At 37.3% G+C, this 18,049-nt stretch overlaps 1 non-coding gene across 1 annotated transcript; it reads left to right on the top strand.

Annotated features, from left to right (window-relative positions):
- Window positions 1–359: 359 nt before the first annotated feature.
- Window positions 360–466, top strand: LOC111883485 (small nucleolar RNA R71). Its single transcript, XR_002847459.1, has one exon. It is a non-coding gene; the product is annotated as a small nucleolar RNA R71 (small nucleolar RNA).
- The last annotated feature ends 17,583 nt before the right edge of the window (window positions 467–18,049 follow it).

Genomic DNA, 18,049 nt, shown 5'->3' with positions numbered 1-18,049 from the left:
TTTAGTTGTTGAAGTTATTTTGTATCTTGATCTCTCTTGTACTCTAATTCACAATACCATGTAGCAAGATTTGCATCTATTGTGAATTGATCTACTCATTTTTGTGATCTTTTCTTCTATTCCGTCGAGCTTTGCAATCACTGCACTGATAACATCTTGACCTCCATTTTTACTTGCTTTTCCTTTAGTGAAATCCTCATTTGGGTTGTAATACTCTCTTGAATGCTTAGGGAATTCTTTAATCAAAGCTTTATTTGTTGTCAGATCCTTCCTTGTCATGGGCCCTTGTGAGTCTAGAAGTTGGTGAGTGCACACATTGACTCCATCACAAAATATTGATATTTTTTATTGCACATTGAAAGTCGTGTTGAGGGAAATGTCGTAGCAATCTCTTATAATGCTTCCAAGCTTCGTATAACGACTCTCCCTATAATTGTTGAAAATTTTGGATATTTCTTTTAAGCTTCGCCACTTTTAAAGAAAGGGTAAAATAGTTTATGAACCCAGTCTTAAAGTCAGCCCATGTCGTGATTTCTCCAAAGGGAAGTGATTTTAACCATTGTTTTGCTTCACCGTTCAATGTGACTGGAAAAAGTCGAAGCATCGCCACATCTTTACTCACGTTTGGTGCATGAAAATAATTTAAAATCTCCATCACCTGTTTTACGTGCTCGTGGGCGTCCTCGTGCTCCTTCCCATAAAAAGGTAGATCTTTTAGCATATAAAGAATGTGCCCCGGAAGTTCAAATTTTGTCGCGGTTGGAATTTTTGGTGGATCAAGACTCCATCTATTGTCGTTCCTATACGTCTCTTGTACTCATCCATTGGCATGGTCGTGATGTCCCCCATTTTTCCTGCTAAGATAAAACTAGAAAACACGCGTAAAACGAACAAAAAAGAAATAAAATCAAATCTAACTGTAACATGACCACAACATGGCCATGGTGCCCACAACATGGTTGCTGATCAGGCAGAAAAATAAAATGCATAATTTTTTTTGTGTGGTTTTTACACCACAAAAAGGATCGAATAACTAAAAGCAAGTAAACTAAAAATCAAATAAGTCCTTCCCCAGCAATGGGGCCAAAAACATTGATTTGCTCAAAAGTATCTATTAGTTTTAAATTTATAACCTAACAAACTCTTACTAACTATGCACCTATAGGCAGTGTACCTACTCAGATTATAGTATAGCTCACATAGTCGAGCGTCGATTGATCATAGAGAACGAAATTCGATTAATTAAATTAACTACTTCTAATTAAACTAAGAAACAACTATGATTTGGGGTTTTTTTTACTGATTTTTCAAGATCATAATAACTTAATATCACTTAACAAGTAAGCAATCCATGAAAACAAATTAACTTCAAGCATTAAAAGAATACTTCTACCTAAATCCAATTTCACTTTCTCTTATGGTTGATTTCTTATGGATAGATTATATTGATTACCAATTATCTAGCTATTATGATCAAATATTTATACTTATCAATTTATAAATGACAAAGAGATGATCATGTACAAGTTAAACACTAAATTTATAATAGTACAATTGGACTATGAATGATATGAGTTACTCTCCTATGATCATTCAACCAACCAAGCACAACTTAATACTAATTAAGCTCTCTAACACAGTTACATTTACTTGCTTTAATTACTTAAGCTAAGATGTGATTAATCTTAGCTCTAATTATCTAATGATCATAAACAATTAGGAGATAGATTCATGCAATTAATATGATCAATTAACACACAAAATCTAATTTATAAGGAATATAAACTAGAACTAAAACATGCTAGGGTTTATATATATATATATATATATATATATATATCAAACACAAGTAAAATAAATATAATCATCCAATAATTGAAATCAACACATATGGATCAAGTTCATCTTCACTAAACAGAAGTAAAAGGTGTCCAACCTCTCATTGTAGCAGAAAAATACAATAAATCTAAGTAAATAAGCTAGATATGAGTATAATAAGCAAACCAACTAGATCAATGTTGAATTCCTTCTAAATCTTCTTCAATTCTTAAGCTTCAGTTGAATTTCAATCTTCTTCTGGTTTTCTAGGGGTGCTTAGACACAAATAACCTCTGAAAACTGAATGCATTCCCCATGATTTCAACCTAATGTCCGCGATTTTATAATTATGGAAATCTGGCCACCACAATGTGGTCTTCGAGTAAATCCCATGTCTGCCACGTCAGCATATGGGTCGCGAATATTCCAATCACCATGTCACGGTTATATCACCAAGATGGTCTTCAATCTTCTTCTTTCTTCTTTTGTTTTAGCTCCCGTATCCTGCTTCCAGCTGCTCACGTGCTCCCTTTTTGTCCCAAGCAAGTCTTTGCTGCTACAAAACATATTTTAAAGATAATAAGTATCTTTTGTTCCATACTAAGCATAATTGTAGCTAAAAGTATTAGAAATATTCATTAAATATGTAGTTAATTATGCACATATCACACGACGTGGTGACGCGGCTATTGAATTTGACCATTGACTTTTTGACTAACTTTGAATTAGGGTCAAACTTTAGGGTTTTGGTCTTAGATTGGGTATTTTCCCTTATTAAATGTTTAAGTGGGTGTTGCACCGGTTTATTTCATGTGACGAGTTGTATGGATATTTTCTTTCGGCTCTGAGGTGAGTTTTTTCTCACTATACTTTGTATTATTGTATGTATCTTTTGTTTGTTAGGATGTTGATTTGATGTAATGATCTCTTACACACATAGATCTGTTATGATTATTTGGTTTTGATTGTTATTGTTATTTGCATATGTCGACATATTGTGGTTAGGTTGAGACGTTTTAGTTGTGTGTTGTAGGCCAAGAGACCCAAGTGGTCCACTCCATACTGTAGGCCCAAGGGGAGCAACGTTGCTTGGATGTTATAGGCTCCGGTGGCAGTCAAACCTTATGCTGAAGGCCTTGTGTGCATGCATTGTATTTGTTTAATTGTGTGTGGTATTTTGGGGGAACTTACTAATCTTTGGCTTACAGTTGTGGATTTAAATGTTTCAGTTACTTCGGACAATCGGGGAAAGGTGAAGGCATGATTGTACAAATCATCCATTAGTCTTAATGATATTGAGAGATGTTATGTTTGATACTGTAACATTCCAAAAACCATGATAAAACCTTTCATTTTTATAAAATCATCCCATAAAACCATTAGATAGTAATCCGTTATTTTCAACAAAAAATCATAGAATTAGAGTATCAATATCTCTTAAATCATAATCAATCAGGAGGATGTGTATGGTCACGCCTTCGCATTGCCTTGATCCTCTGATGTACCTGAAACCATGAAAGAAACAACTATAAGCCAAATTTTAGTGAGTTCTCCTAAAATACCCCACACAATAACATTTATACAAGCATGCACACTAGGTCCACAGTCATCAGAGAAGATTACCATCGGCTCCATAGTCATCAAAGTGGATGATCCCCGACCCACAGTCATAGGATTGGATTTCCCGGCCTACATTCATCAGACTGGATTGCCTCGTGTTTGTTGGCTTACAGTACATAGCAGTAAAGCCTCAACCTAACCGCACTATGTTGACATATGCAACAGATTAACAATAACACAAAAGTACATGTAATCATATAAATCTACCAATCTATCAGATCATTACAACATAGCAACATCCTATACAAAAGGATACATAACACAATCTAGTGCGCTAACATTATTGCCTTCGACCCAAGAGTACAGTGAGGAAAACTAACCTCGAAGTCGAGAAGGTAATTGAGCTGATAAAAAATCCAAATATCGTCTCTACAGGTAACCTATAGAGAAAACAAGGACCATGTCTCAATCTACATCTCAAAATGCTCCATTTGACCTAAAATTAAACCTGGTCAAAGTCAACTGCCAACTTCCAGTCTGTCTATGCCCTGCATACATGAAGCTCTACACACCACGTAGAGCTCAAAGAGGTAAAACGGACACAAAAAGGGTTACGAGCAACATAGCTAAAACTACACACTGCATAGTATGTCGATGCCCAATTTTTCCCATTATGTGCTCAGTATAGAAAGTTAATCCTCCAAACTTTCCGATCTAAAACAAGATGGATGTTGATGTGTGTAAAACTCAACTAGTTTTAAACCTACTTCTAATTATAAAATGAACACACAAAGGCAGTTGACCTATCAATTGTGGTGAAGTTAAATAAGTAGGGTATCGAACACAGAGAACGGTAAATTAATACTAAAGACTAATTTTATCTAAATTAAATAATAAGTGGGGGTTTTCTGTAGTTTTACAAGACTAGAAACTTACTAACTATCGCTAAAAACTAGAAAAGCAAAGATTTAACTAAATTCAATAACGGGAAGGACTTTTGTTTAGTTCAACTCAATTGATCCTATGGTTGATATTATGGTAATAGTGCAATGGATTAATTCTTTTATTGGCTATCGACTCAAATGATTAGTTTTGCATTCGCTACACTAACCCTTAGTGAACAAACTAACTCAAACAGTGATCAGTTGTCTAATTTAATTAAATTCACTAGATTAATTATTCGGGATAATTTAGATTTGCAATAATTAACTAATTTGGTCCTTTAGTTAACTTCTTGTTGATGGTCATCACACAAGCTCATACATGAATTTACCTAATTTTCTTATTAATTCTAGTTTCATGTTCATTAATCCTAGACATATGATGAAGTGGTCACGTAAACATATGAGGTTGATAATCAAAAGATGTTCATAATATTTAATTACCTTCCTATTAACAGAAAATTACTTATCATTCACACACAAGGTTCTTTAGCAAGCTAAATCTAACAAAAATCACCAACATTGAATTAATCCTACCAATAATCAAACCATAGTCTCAATTTTGTATCCCCAAACAGAAGTTTAAGAGTTTTAGCTCATGATTGAGGTAAATAACAGCAAATAAACAAATTCTAATTGTCTAGCCATAATGGAAAACAAAAGATTAAGTAGAATGATGAAAATTTGCCTCTAATCTCCTTCGGAATTGGATTCTAGGTTGTATCTTCGTTCTCTAGGGTTCTTCTGGCTCTTCAATCGCAACTAATCTCTCCAGAAGGGTTCCAGAATGTCTAATGTCGATCTGAGAAGTTATCTTTATAGTTGCGAAACGACTCGTCGAGTCCATTGCCGACTCGCCGAGTCCACCTCTGAATTCCCGTACACGATAAGTCACAGAGTCTTTATCTTCTCGAATCTTCGCTCGGACTCGCCGAGTAGTCGACCCTACTCGCCGAGTAGGTGTTGTTTTTGGTGTTTTTCTTCTTTGTTCAATTCCCGAGCTCCCAACTGCTTCTCCTGCTTCCATCTGCTTCCGAGCTTCACTTTTGGACTGAAAACACAATTCAAACACTTTTAAGTATCTTTTGTCCATGATATGCAATAAATTAGCTAATAAATAATAAAAACCTATGCTTAAAATGAGGCTAAATATGCAAATATCAAAATACCCCACACTTGAGTTTTGCTTGCCCCCAAGCAAAACTGAATTTTAACATATTAGAACCACATATAACAACTCCAGTCTAACCCAGCCATTATGCCAAGACCGCAACGCATGCATTTGTGTCTAAAATTTTCCTAAATACCCCCATACTCTAAATACTCACAATCCTCATAAACATTCGCCCACTCATCCCGAACAATGCTCATTTTATGCATCCCTCCGAATCCATCCGCATAAAACCTCCTATCCTCAAGGTATTTTTGGTTGAGCAACCCAAGCATACATAATCTAGAATTACAATTTATGATACCACATTGGAGCTCTTTGGAATTCTTCACTTTTTGGCATTTGATCTTTATTTCTTTGAATTCACCACCTTGTTGTTTGTTTCTTGGTATCTTCAACTTTTTGAATTTCTTGGAATTCTGATCTTTTGATCTTCACTTTAATTGCTTCAAAATTCTTACAACTTTTCTTGCAATTCTCTCTCTCTCTCTTTTTTTACATGTACCTCACTTTTTTCACTCAAATCCTACATGCTTAAGCAGGGGCGCTCAACTTCAACCTTTATTGGCTAATGATAATAATTTTCCTGGATACATTTCTGGTACACGATGCTAAACATATTGCATCCTTCGGGCTGAGCGAGGTCATGTTTTTGTCCCATGATTTCACTAGAATAAGGGAGCCACAAATGTACTAGAACGTATATAGGCTCAACTAAACATTTGGGTTTTTATGCAATCATCAACACAATTCTAACATGGAATCCTAATTACTTTTTACCAAAATATTCTAAATTAATTCCTAAGTCACATTTTTTTTGGTATGCAATTATTTTTTAAATTAGACCTAAATTTCGACATTAGGATTCTATCTTTACTAAGATGACATTAACCCCCTACCCCACACTTAATTTATGCAATGTCCCCATTGCATTTTGTGCATGAAAAATAATAAAATATGAAATGTAGAGAGAATTGGAACAAACTCCCCTGGCGTAGCAGTTGCTAGGTCAATATCTCTTCTTTTCAGCTCCATCTTCAATTGACTTTAGACATGGGAACAACTCATCCATGTCTTGGGTGTCAAAATCTCGTGTGGGCAGCTCGAAATATGCAAGAAAAATAGTATAAAATCTTCAGGAATTGATCGGGAAGAATAAGTGGTCAAGTGGTATGTTCAATAGCATCGAATCAGCAGTCCCCTCGGTATAAAATTAGTTGACTCGTCGAGTCGTATGAGTGACTCGTCGAGTATAGTCGCAAAAGCCTCAAAAGTGTAAAAATATAGAACGACTCGTCGAGTCTCCTTAGTGCACTCGGCAAGTCATCGCTAGACAGAAAAATTCACAGTTTGTACTTGTTCCAGCTTTTGATAAATGCCAAGAACTTCCCATAACTTCTAAAATGATTCACACATGTCCCCCTGGGACCGGACTCGACACCTTAACTCTAAACGTCGCCCTTACTTGACTCCTTTCCATTCTTTTTCTTTTCTTTCTCTAAAACTCTAAACCCTTGATGCAAGCATTCCTAACCAAAATCTAAAAGTCATCAAAGCAAATTAAACATCTAGCATAAAAATAAAAGTCTACTAAAAATCCAAAACACACTAACAAAAAATAAAAACAAACTAAATTGTTCAACAAAACAAAAATAAAAGAAAACTAATCCTCCTCCTCCTCATCATCTCCATGTGCAACTCCACTCCCACCAGCTCCACCCCTTCTCTCATTGATGATCTCATCCCAAGATGGTACATAAGGGAAGTTACCACCATCGATGTGTGGAATGTGGAAGTGATCAAAAAGCCGAATGTTGGACTCGTTGCTAAAATTGAGACTCCTTGCCATTTGATCTTGCATTCTCCTCATCTCAACATTATACCGGTCCATTGGCACTTCATCATTATCCACCGGAATTACCGGCGGTTCCTCCTCCACTTCCCGTGTACGTCTCGACCTAACCCTCCTTCCTGGTGCCTCGGAGCCAATCATCGGATCATCATGCGGGATAGCATAATGACCACCCCCATAATCTTCAATGATCCTTGCCCTCCTAAAAAGAATGGGATTAAATGGAGGGTCAGGAATCATTGTCATCAAATTCCATGCACCATGGGTCATCAACCCATATGAGTTGGCTAGCCGGGTGACGAACATGCCACCATTAATTTTAGAGGTCCTCTGATCCTTGACCGCACCCTCCAACAAATAAGAAGCCAAACACCACGGAATATTGCAAAAGGTGTTGGGCATAATGATACTCCAAAGATAAAAGATGTCAAGGTTAGAAACCTTGTTGTCGTCCTTCCTTTGATTGATGTTGGTGGAGATAAGGCGGTGAATGAGACGGTGCGTGGGTGACCTAATACTTCCTTCTTGGGCAGACTTCGAAATGTATACTTTGTTGGCAATTGTGTTCCACCAACCCGTACTCGTAACACCATCGGGGAACACCTTGTGAGAGCGTTCCAAGAAGGCGCGAAAGATAGCAGTCGAGACCAATGGTCGGTCGTAAATCCCCAACCGACATGCAAGATCAATAACGGAGCATTGATGGAACTCGCCCCCAAGGCATAAACTAAAACTCGTCGGGTGGTAGCAATCATCTCCTCCTTGGAAAGACACCGTGGAGAAAAATTCCCAGCAAAGTTCCCGGTATACAGGCTCTTGGATTCTGAACACGCGGCTCCATGCATAACAAATAATCGTCTCCCTATCGTACGTGAATTCCTTCAAAAGATAGGGCGCCAACTCCTCTTCATACCTGACATTTTTCAACCAATCCCAGTCAACCCTGTTGGGCACATAAATCTCCTTCTTCCTTATATCAGCCAACTTCTTCCTCCATCTTGTCATTGTTGAAGCAGATTCAACTGGAGGGAAACTTAACCAAGGAAAATCTCCCGGGTTTCCAATTGAGCATTGACCTCTGTGAAACATATTGCTCCTGCAAAACAAAGAACAAAGAACCCAGATAACACAGAAAATCATCAAAACAGATTCCACCTGGGTCCCCGACTGGACTCATCGAGTCCATGAACGACTCAGCGAGTCGTATGAACTGCGTGAGTCAATCGACGGGTCGATCAAAATTCAACCATGAAAACTCAAAATTTCTTCAAGGGTTTTGCTCAGGGACATTCCTAAGATGTGTTAGGGTAAGAATAACTACCCAAAACAACATAATTGATGCAAAATCGCAACCCTAAAAATCCACCAAATTTCAAAATCGGGTTTTCTATGAAATTGACACCTTAGAACTTCTAAAAATCATGGCTTTAACCTAAACATAGAAGAAATTAAGTACCTTTGGTGATGGAAATCAAGAATTTTGAAGAAAGAGTGTAGAACTTGATGAATGCTTGAGAGAGAACACAAGGGAGGTGCACGGCGAGTAAAGGGGGAAATATGATCTTATTAGGGTTAAAAACCCTAGTTTTACCAGATGTAAAAAAATGATTTTTAATTAATTTTTTTCTATAAATAAAACCGACTCGTCGAGTCAGGGTCCAACTCGGCGAGTCTGGTCGCGATTTTTAAACTCATCTGGAATCTGAATATACTCGTCGAGTCATGGTCAGACTCGGCGAGTCATTTGAAAAAATTCAAAAACTAAATCATTTTTCCAATTAAAAATTCATTTCACCCCACACTTAGCCCATAAGCACTCTCAAGCAGTCATGTTTGATGATTTAGAAGACGAAAATAAAATCCTAAAAATGAAAATCAAACTAAAACGAGAAAAAGAAAGCAAACTCTAATAACGGGTTGCCTCCCGCCAAGCGCTTCTTTTTAAGTAGTCGTTAGTTGGACTCCTTCCCATCTACGTTTCTTCATTTTGCTGCATCGAGAACTCACGCCTTATCTTTTGCGGTTTGTACTTCGTCTTGTAAGCATGTATCTTCTTCTTGTAAGCCCGTCTTAATTCTTCTCTCTTTTTCCTTATAGCATCATCTTCAGCTACATTGCTTTCCCTTTTCCTCACCTTCTTCTTTACCCCATTCTCTTGCACCCTATTTTGCACCCCTCCTTCTTCAAACTTCATTACTTCGTAGTTGGTGAAAACTCTGGCTCAAGGTTTGGTAATGAATGGGTTCCCAGCATCATCTCTCCTTACCCTTGCATTTTCCTCTTCTCCAAAGCTTGCCTCATCTTTAAGTGGAATCTTTTCTTCTTCTTGCATTATTGTATTGAGACATGCTACATGAACGTGTTGAACATGACCATTTATTCCGCCTTCTACTGATTAATCTTCTAAAAAATTATGGAAAATCTTCATGTCCAGAGCATGCAGGGAGCTAGTAACAAGCAAATCAAAATTATCCAAGTTGTTGGGATTTTCGACTAGACTCGTCGAGTCCGTGAAAGTGACTCGGCGAGTTGGATCGTATTTATCACATCCCACTGTGTTTTCTGATTCAGTTCCTCTCAGAAGCTTCTCTATCTCCTCCAAGTCTTTGTCAACATCTTCATTACCTCCAGAGGATAGCAAAAACTTGCTTGGATCTTCTTCTTGCAAGAGTGCAAGTTCTTTTTGAAGTAGTTCATCATCCAAATCAATGAATGAGATTTCTTCTTTTCTTCCTTCCTCTTGCTTTATCTCTGGTAGAGCTTTAAACACCGCTGACTCGTCTCCTACCCTCAACGTTAGTGTGGACTCGCATACATCTATCAATGCGCATGCGGTGTTTAAAAATGATCTCCCCAAAATAATTGGAATTTCGGGGTCTTCTTCCATATCAAGTACCACAAAGTCCATGGGAAAAATAAATTTGTCGACCTTAATGAGGAGATCTTCACAAACACCTCTTGGACGGATAGTCATCTTATCCGCCAAATGGATCTTCATATTCACTGGCCTAGGCTCCGGTAAATTCAGCTTCTTGAAGAAAGAGAAGGGCATTAAGTTGATACTTGCACCCGAATCGGTCAACTCTTGAGTGGCAAGTACATTTCCAAATTGCCAAGGAATTATGATGCTTCCCGGATCGCCCTTTTTTTCTGGTAGCTCACTCAATACTATCTTCGCGACTTCAGCTAAATCTATTCTAGTAGCAAAAAGACCCTTTAGCATGTTAAAATACTTAGGCATTTGAAGCATTGTTTCTACAAATAGAACGTTGACTTGAAGGGCTCTAACATGCTCCATGAAAGCTCTATATGCTTTAACCTTTTCAGTAGGTATGGCTCTGATTGGGAATGGCAGAGGAGGGTTGTAAGGTCTTAAAGAAACAACAGATTTGTCATCAAGGCATGGACTCGTCGAGTCCATTAGAGGGACTCAGCGAGTCTGGTCGGGTTTAGCTGGATCCGACTCTTCTGTCTTCTCTGTATGCATCTTGGAGATCTTCTGTGCAGGTGTGAAAATTTCTTCATAGCTGGAAGTCACAGCGTTCACATTCTCCGTTCTCAGATTATTCTCAGTGTTACTTGGAAGTTGACCGGGTCTTCTCTTGTTCACTTGATGTGCAAGTTGTCCTAGCTGTTTCTCATTGTTGAGAATAGATGCCTGCTGATTCCTTAGCATATTTCTGGTCTATTGTATTGCAGCATCATGATCATTGTGTCTTTTTTCGGACACGGCTATAAATCTAGTGAACATTTCTTCTAAATCAACTTTCTTTTCCATAACCGGTTCTTCCTTTTGGTAAAATCCCCTTTCTTTCTGCTTGTATTTCTCCTCCTTAGCTTTCTTGTATTCTTCATACGGGAGCCATTCCTTCTTTGGTTTCCGCTAATTCTCATCGTATCGATCGCCGCTTAAGTAGAACACTTGAGCTTTCTTGTTTCCATTTTCATCCAAGTCACAATCCTTCGTGAGATGAGGCCCTCTACAGTTCTTGCATCCAACTCGAATAGCATGGATTGTTTGATCCATTTTTGTCATTCTTCTATCTAAACTATCGAGCTTAGCCATCATCGCCGCCATGCCATCATTGGCCGAGTTCACTACCCCCCGACTTACTTCATTTCTTGGATTGTGGTATTCTCTAGAGTACTTAGAGAATTCTTCAATTAATTCCTTTATTACCGGAGGTGGCTTCTTTGTGAGCGGGCCTTGTGAATCGAGCAATTGCCTTGTGGTAACATTGACCCCATCATAGAAAATGGAGACCTCTTGTTGGCTATTAAGGTCATGGTGTGGGAAATTTCTAAGAAGGCCTTTGTACCTTTCCCAAACCTCATAAAGGGATTCTTCGGGTTGTTGCTCGAAGTAGGCAATGGCTTTCTTCAACTTGGCTATTTTGGAAGGCGGGCAAAAGTGGTCTATGAACTCTTCTTTCATCTTAGCCCATGTAGTGACCGACCTGGGAGGAACTGACTTGAGCCAATCCTTTGCATCACCCTTGAATGTGACTGGAATCATGCGAAGTAGCTGGGTCTCGCATGGCACATTTGGTACATTGAAGTAGTCAGCCACATCATTTATTTCATCCAGGTGATTGTAGGCGTCTTCGTGGTCTTTTCCATAGAAGGGAATCTCCTTGAGTTGGGCGAGGATATGACCCTTTAGCTCGAAAGTAGCGGTAATGGGAATTGTGGGCTGCACAAGTCCTGGGCCACTGTCATCGCGCATCCTCTTCTTCCATTCCCCCATGGGGACTTCATCGATATTAGTCATAGTGATAGCTAAATCGTCTTCAAAATCGGATTCGTGCTCGTATGTAGGTTCTTCTTCTTCCTCGGTCTCGTACTCGGTGTCTTCTTTGATTGGCTCTTCGATTGTCAAAGAGGCGTTGGACGCTCCTAATTTGCTGCTCCTCTTCTTGCTGAAAACGGACTTGAGGTTCTTTAGTGGCGAATTCTTTGAAGAAGCGGATTCTCCAACGGTTTTTCCTTTGCTCCTCCTTAATGCGGATTTCGGGTCTTCGAGAGGAGGGACCAAAGGTGTATCAGATCCTTGGGTCATGAAACAACTGTAAACAAAACAAAAAAAACACGTAAAAAGAACAAAAATGTAATAAAAATTAAAGCTGTGAACAGCGATGGACTCGCCGAGTTCTCACGAGTGCACTCGGCGAGTACAAGGCAAAAACAGAAAAACTTTTTAGTTACTTATTAAAACGGATTTTTTATTAAAACTTATACTAATTACTAAATTACCTAAGAATTAACTTTGTGTAAGATAAATCTCACACAAAGGATCAATAAAAATAGCAATTAATGCTAATTTAGAACCGTTCCCCGGCAATGGCGCCAAAAACCTGATGTGTGTAAAACTCAACTAGTTTTAAACCTACTTCTAATTATAAAATGAACACACAAAGGCAGTGGACCTATCAATTATGGTAAAGTTGAATAAGTAGGGTATCGAACACAGGGAACGATAAATTAAAACTAAAGACTAATTTTATCTGAATTAAATAATAAGTGGGAGTTTTCTCTAGTTTTACAAGACTAGAAACTTACTAACTATCGCTACAAACTAGAAAAGCAAAGATTTAACTAAATTCAATAACGGGAAGGACTTCTGTTTAGTTCAACTTAATTGATCCTATGGTTGATATTATGGTAATAGTGCAATGGATTAATTCTTTTATTGGCTACCGACTCAAATGATTAGTTTTGCATTCGCTACACTAACCCTTAGTGAACAAACTAACTCAAACAGTGATCAGTTGTCTAATTTAATTAAATTCACTAGATTAATTATTCGGGTTAATTTAGACTTGCAATAATTAACTAATTTGGTCCTTTAGTTAACTTCTTGTTGATGGTCATCACACAAGCTCATACATGAATTTACCTAATTTTCTTATTAATTCTAGTTTCATGTTCATTAATCCTAGACATATGATGAAGTGGTCACGTAAACATATGAGGTTGATAATCAAAAGGTGTTCATACTATTTAATTACCTTCCTATTAACAGAAAATTACTTATCATTCACACACAAGGTTCTTTAGCAAGCTAAATCTAACAAAAATCACCAACATTGAATTAATCCTACCAATAATCAAACCATAGTCTCAATTTTGTATCCCCAAACAGAAGTTTAAGAGTTTTAGCTCATGATTGAGGTAAATAACAGCAAATAAACAAATTCTAATTGTCTAGCCATAATGGAAAACAAAAGATTAAGTAGAATGATGAAAATTTGCCTCTAATATCCTTCGGAATTGGATTCTAGGTTGTATCTTCGTTCTCTAGAGTTCTTCTGGCTCTTCAATCGTAGCTAATCTCTCCAGAAGGGTTCCAGAATGTCTAATGTCGATCTGAGAAGTTATCTTTATAGTTGCGAAACGACTCGTCGAGTCCATTGCCGACTCGCCGAGTCCACCTCTGAATTCCCGTACACGATAAGTAATAGAGTCTTTATCTTCTCGAATCTTCGCTCGGACTCACCGACTAGTCGACCCTACTTGCCGAGTAGGTGTTGTTTTTGGTGTTTTTCTTCTTTGTTCAATTCCCGAGCTCCCAACTGCTTCTCCTGCTTCCTTCTGCTTCCGAGCTTCACTTTTAGACTGAAAACACAATTCAAACACTTTTAAGTATCTTTTGTCCATGATATGCAATAAATTAGCTAATAAATAATAAAAACCTATGCTTAAAATGAGGCTAAATATGCAAATATCTGATGTGTTAATGAATAAAGTCTCTAACATTATCCATTTTGCATTCATACAAGGAGCACTAATCCAAATCGTAACACCCTGTTCTGAAAGTATCCGTTATTGGATTTCATAGGCCCAGGCTAGGGGCATTTCAGTCTTTATGGGTCTTGAAGTTTTGATTCGAGAGGTTTGGGGCAGGGGTGTATTGCTAGAAGCGTAGGGCTTCTTGCCACCTTTTCGTGGATATAAAGTTCGTCGGAAACGGACTTAGAATGAAGGAGCTATAGCACTTTGAAGTTGTTCACATTAATGGTCCCTTAATGGAAAAAGTGGCAAGGAAGGTGGCCAACATGAGTACGCCCAACATAAGTTGGGGTACGCCCAGCGTAGAGGGGTGAGGGATCGCGGGTGCGGAGAGGCGTACACCCAGTTGTACGCTCAGAGTCTCAAAACCCTAACTTTTTTTTGGATTAATGTCTAAGTCCATAACTATAATTGGTAAGACTTGACCCAACCTAGCATGGTCCATTTGGGTTGCATGGCATCATGCACTTGGATAGACTAAATGAGAGAAATAAGACACTTATGGTTATTAATATATTATAAGTTCTAGTATATTAATAATAAGAATAATAAGATTATTTAATTAGTATTGATCAAGAATTAATCTAGGATTAATTAAGTGATCAAAAGAAGACTAATTAAATATATGGGTTGATTGTGTAAATCATCCATACTTGTATAGTAGGCTAATGCTCCATGGATAATCAAGTTGGGCTAAAACCCATAGGATGGTCCATGGATGCTCCATGGTGTATTTGAACCCATGGATCCAAGGAAATGGAAAGTCATGACAATTAGGGTTTACCCTAATTGTAACACTATATAAAGATCTTATTATTGACAAAATCGGCCACTAGTATCATACTAGAGTGAGTAAAAATAAGGGCTAGCCGATTTCATGAGTTGTGGATTTCTCTCAAGTTATTCCAAGTGTATTTGGTGTTGTGTGAACCATTTGAGGTGTCACACTTGGGGCACTTGGCACTCAAGCTTCATGAAGACTTTCTACATGAAAGAGGTATGTATTCTATCTTGTTATATTCATTATTTTATATGCTAGATTAGGATAATACCTTGGATGTTCATATTTGTATGTATAATAGAGAAAACATAGATCCAAGGTATTTAGGGTTGCATGTACACTTAGGAGTGTTAGAATGCTCAAAACCCAACAGTGGTATCAGAGCCTAGGCTTGTTTTCTTGTTATACTTGCAAAAGAAGCTGGAAAATCGAGTTTTGATGTTGTCTGCCCAGCAGACTCGCCGAGTCCAAGGCAAAATGCATCCAACTCGCCGAGTTGGTTCGTGCACTCGGCGAGTTGGACCCCCAGACAGCATAAATTCGACTTTTTTGGCTAGAATTGGACTAGGAACATTACCCTAAGATGTTTTTGAACTTATAAACTTGTTTTTGATGTGGTAATGTTCATGCTAATCCAATTTCAAAGATAATTGTCAATAGATTCATGTTTTGTATTAGTTTAAGGTTTAGACTAATTACATGAAAAAGTTTGATTTGAATTATCTTGTTCTTATGAGTTGCTTGGATTAATAGAAAGTTAAGTGAAATAGTTGTTTTCAATCCAAATTAATCTAAGAGGTGATTCTAAAATGTGTTTTTGTAACTTGTCCTCAAGTTATATGAAAAGTCACATTTAAGTTTCATAAAACTCATAAAATTTGGCAATGGTTACAAAAGATGAAGAGTCTTGTCCTTAAGTTATGGAGGTTCAAGAGTCACTTCATTAATAAATAAATAAAAAAAGTGTAACCTTAATTAATTCTATAAGTTATAAAATAAAGAAAAGTTAATTCTTTTATTAGTTTAAAGTCTTCCATAACTTGTCCTCAAGTTATGGAACTTGAAGAGTTTTTGGATTAAAACTACTTTAAACACATAAGTTATGGAATTAATTAGTTTTGAATAGTTTCAAAACTTGCTCTCAAGTTTTGGAATTTGTAAAGTTTTCTTTTATGAATACTTTAATTCCAAGTTAGCCCTTAGAATTTTAAAAGTTAAAATTCAACCCTTATACTTTATAATATTATAAGTTAATAATATATATGTGTAAGAGTAAAGTCAGTCTTACCACTAGTACGCCTCATTCACGAAGCCGGTCTATAAGGTGGGTATAAGGTTGTTGCCTATAAAATGGCAACTTAATGGGTGTCCACTCTCACCCACCGCTTGCTTGACTGGTGGAGGGTCGTTAGCCGAACGGGTTTCACAGGACTATAATTCTCCCTTCATTAAAAGTATTAATGATAAATACTAAGTAACTAAACTCTTAATAATACCCAATCTTATTTACTTAGGAAAATGTGAATAAGGTGCTAATCCATGAAATTACACTTTGCACTTTGTTTAAGTCGGTTAGTGGAGCGTGTGTGGTTAACCGGCACACTAGCTCATATTTAACAAGGTAGGCAGAGGGTAAGTTAATGTTTATCATAGTATCGATGAAGCGTGTGTGGTTAACCGGCACATCGATTAAGGGGTAAACACTTAAGGGTACCAAGTAATTTGCATGGTTACTTCACACCTTGTTTTGTGATCCTCGACATCCCAGTCACAAAACCTGAAGGGTACACTCGAGATTGAAACATGCCATTGAACAGTTCAATGAATCTCAAAGATCTAGGAGTTTCAAAACCAATTAAAACCTAATAATACATTTTGTTTATCTTGGTGGAAATTGGTGAATCGTCATTCACCTACCTTCAAATATTTTATAGCTTGGATTACGGCATACCTCTTCTAAGTTATAAAATAGTTTGTTGGGTCCTAGCCTTAATATTTCATATTGGGTGTCATATTAAGGACTTTAAAATCAACTATCTTGAATATCTCCCCAAAACATGCCTGGTTTAGACATTTATGATCTTCCCAAATCTCTTGAAACAAGCTTTCCTAATGAAGATGATGTCCCATGGATATCATACTTCTTCACCTCTTCAAATTATTCTCCCTAACCCACAAGTTCTTGAAAAGTTTAAGGTCACTCAAGCCCTATTGGCAAGGCAAGGTCTAGGTGTGATCACATCTTGGAGATGTAGTCACATATTGACAAGCCGGGAGAGTTGGGTGTCAAAGTCTTGAGAAAGTTGGTGGTTCAATCACTTTCTAAGTCACATAGTGAGTTCCTTTGGGACACCTATGAAACAGAATATGACAAGACCCTTAATGATCTTATATATTTGTTAAGATCAACTTCCTTAAAACTTTATGGACATTGACAATCATGACATTGGATATCTAGCAAAGCATTCTCTTCCCAATGGAAAGGGATCGGCCATAGTCAACTCGGTTGACCAAATGGTAAAGAGAAAAGCTAAGTCTGTGATAGTCCCGTGTACCATTATCAAAGGGTCCATATGTTTATATTGCCAAAGAAAGGAGCATTGGTTGCGAAGCTGCCAAATTTACCTAAGGATGTTAATGTCAATAAGTTTGACACTACTTCAGGTAAAGTCCACTATCTAACTCTGCTAAGTTTCTATTTTGAGATTCTTGATACATGATGTGACTGGGTCACATGGTGATGTTTTAAGAATCAAAGAAAAGTGAAGAAACTTAAAAAAAAGAATATGTTGAATCTGATCGCGTAGATGGATTTCTATCGCGTAGCTTGAAGATCGGATTCTTGAGCCACTTCTTAGGAGTTATGAGATATTGCTTAGGAATAGATAACAACAAGTTTTCATATGGATTGTAAGGATAAGTTTTTCCGCAAAGTTTTAAAATAAAAGAAAATTTTTGATTTTATTTATTTTAAAATATCCTTACAATGGCATTTGAGGAAAAATTGTTGCTTATATGATTCCATTAATAGCAAGAGTGGAAATATGAAATTGATTCTTTCATTTGTGGTAATGTCTAAATTTACCAAATAAGGAAAGATTCTCATCACCCAAGTTTCAGTTGGAACGGAACTTGGA

The sequence above is a fragment of the Lactuca sativa genome, chromosome 2 (genome assembly GCF_002870075.4).
Source record: "Lactuca sativa cultivar Salinas chromosome 2, Lsat_Salinas_v11, whole genome shotgun sequence".
Classification (NCBI taxonomy): Eukaryota; Viridiplantae; Streptophyta; class Magnoliopsida; order Asterales; family Asteraceae; genus Lactuca; species Lactuca sativa.
Note: the sequence above shows the minus strand (reverse complement) of the source record. Positions and strands in the feature narration are given on the sequence as shown.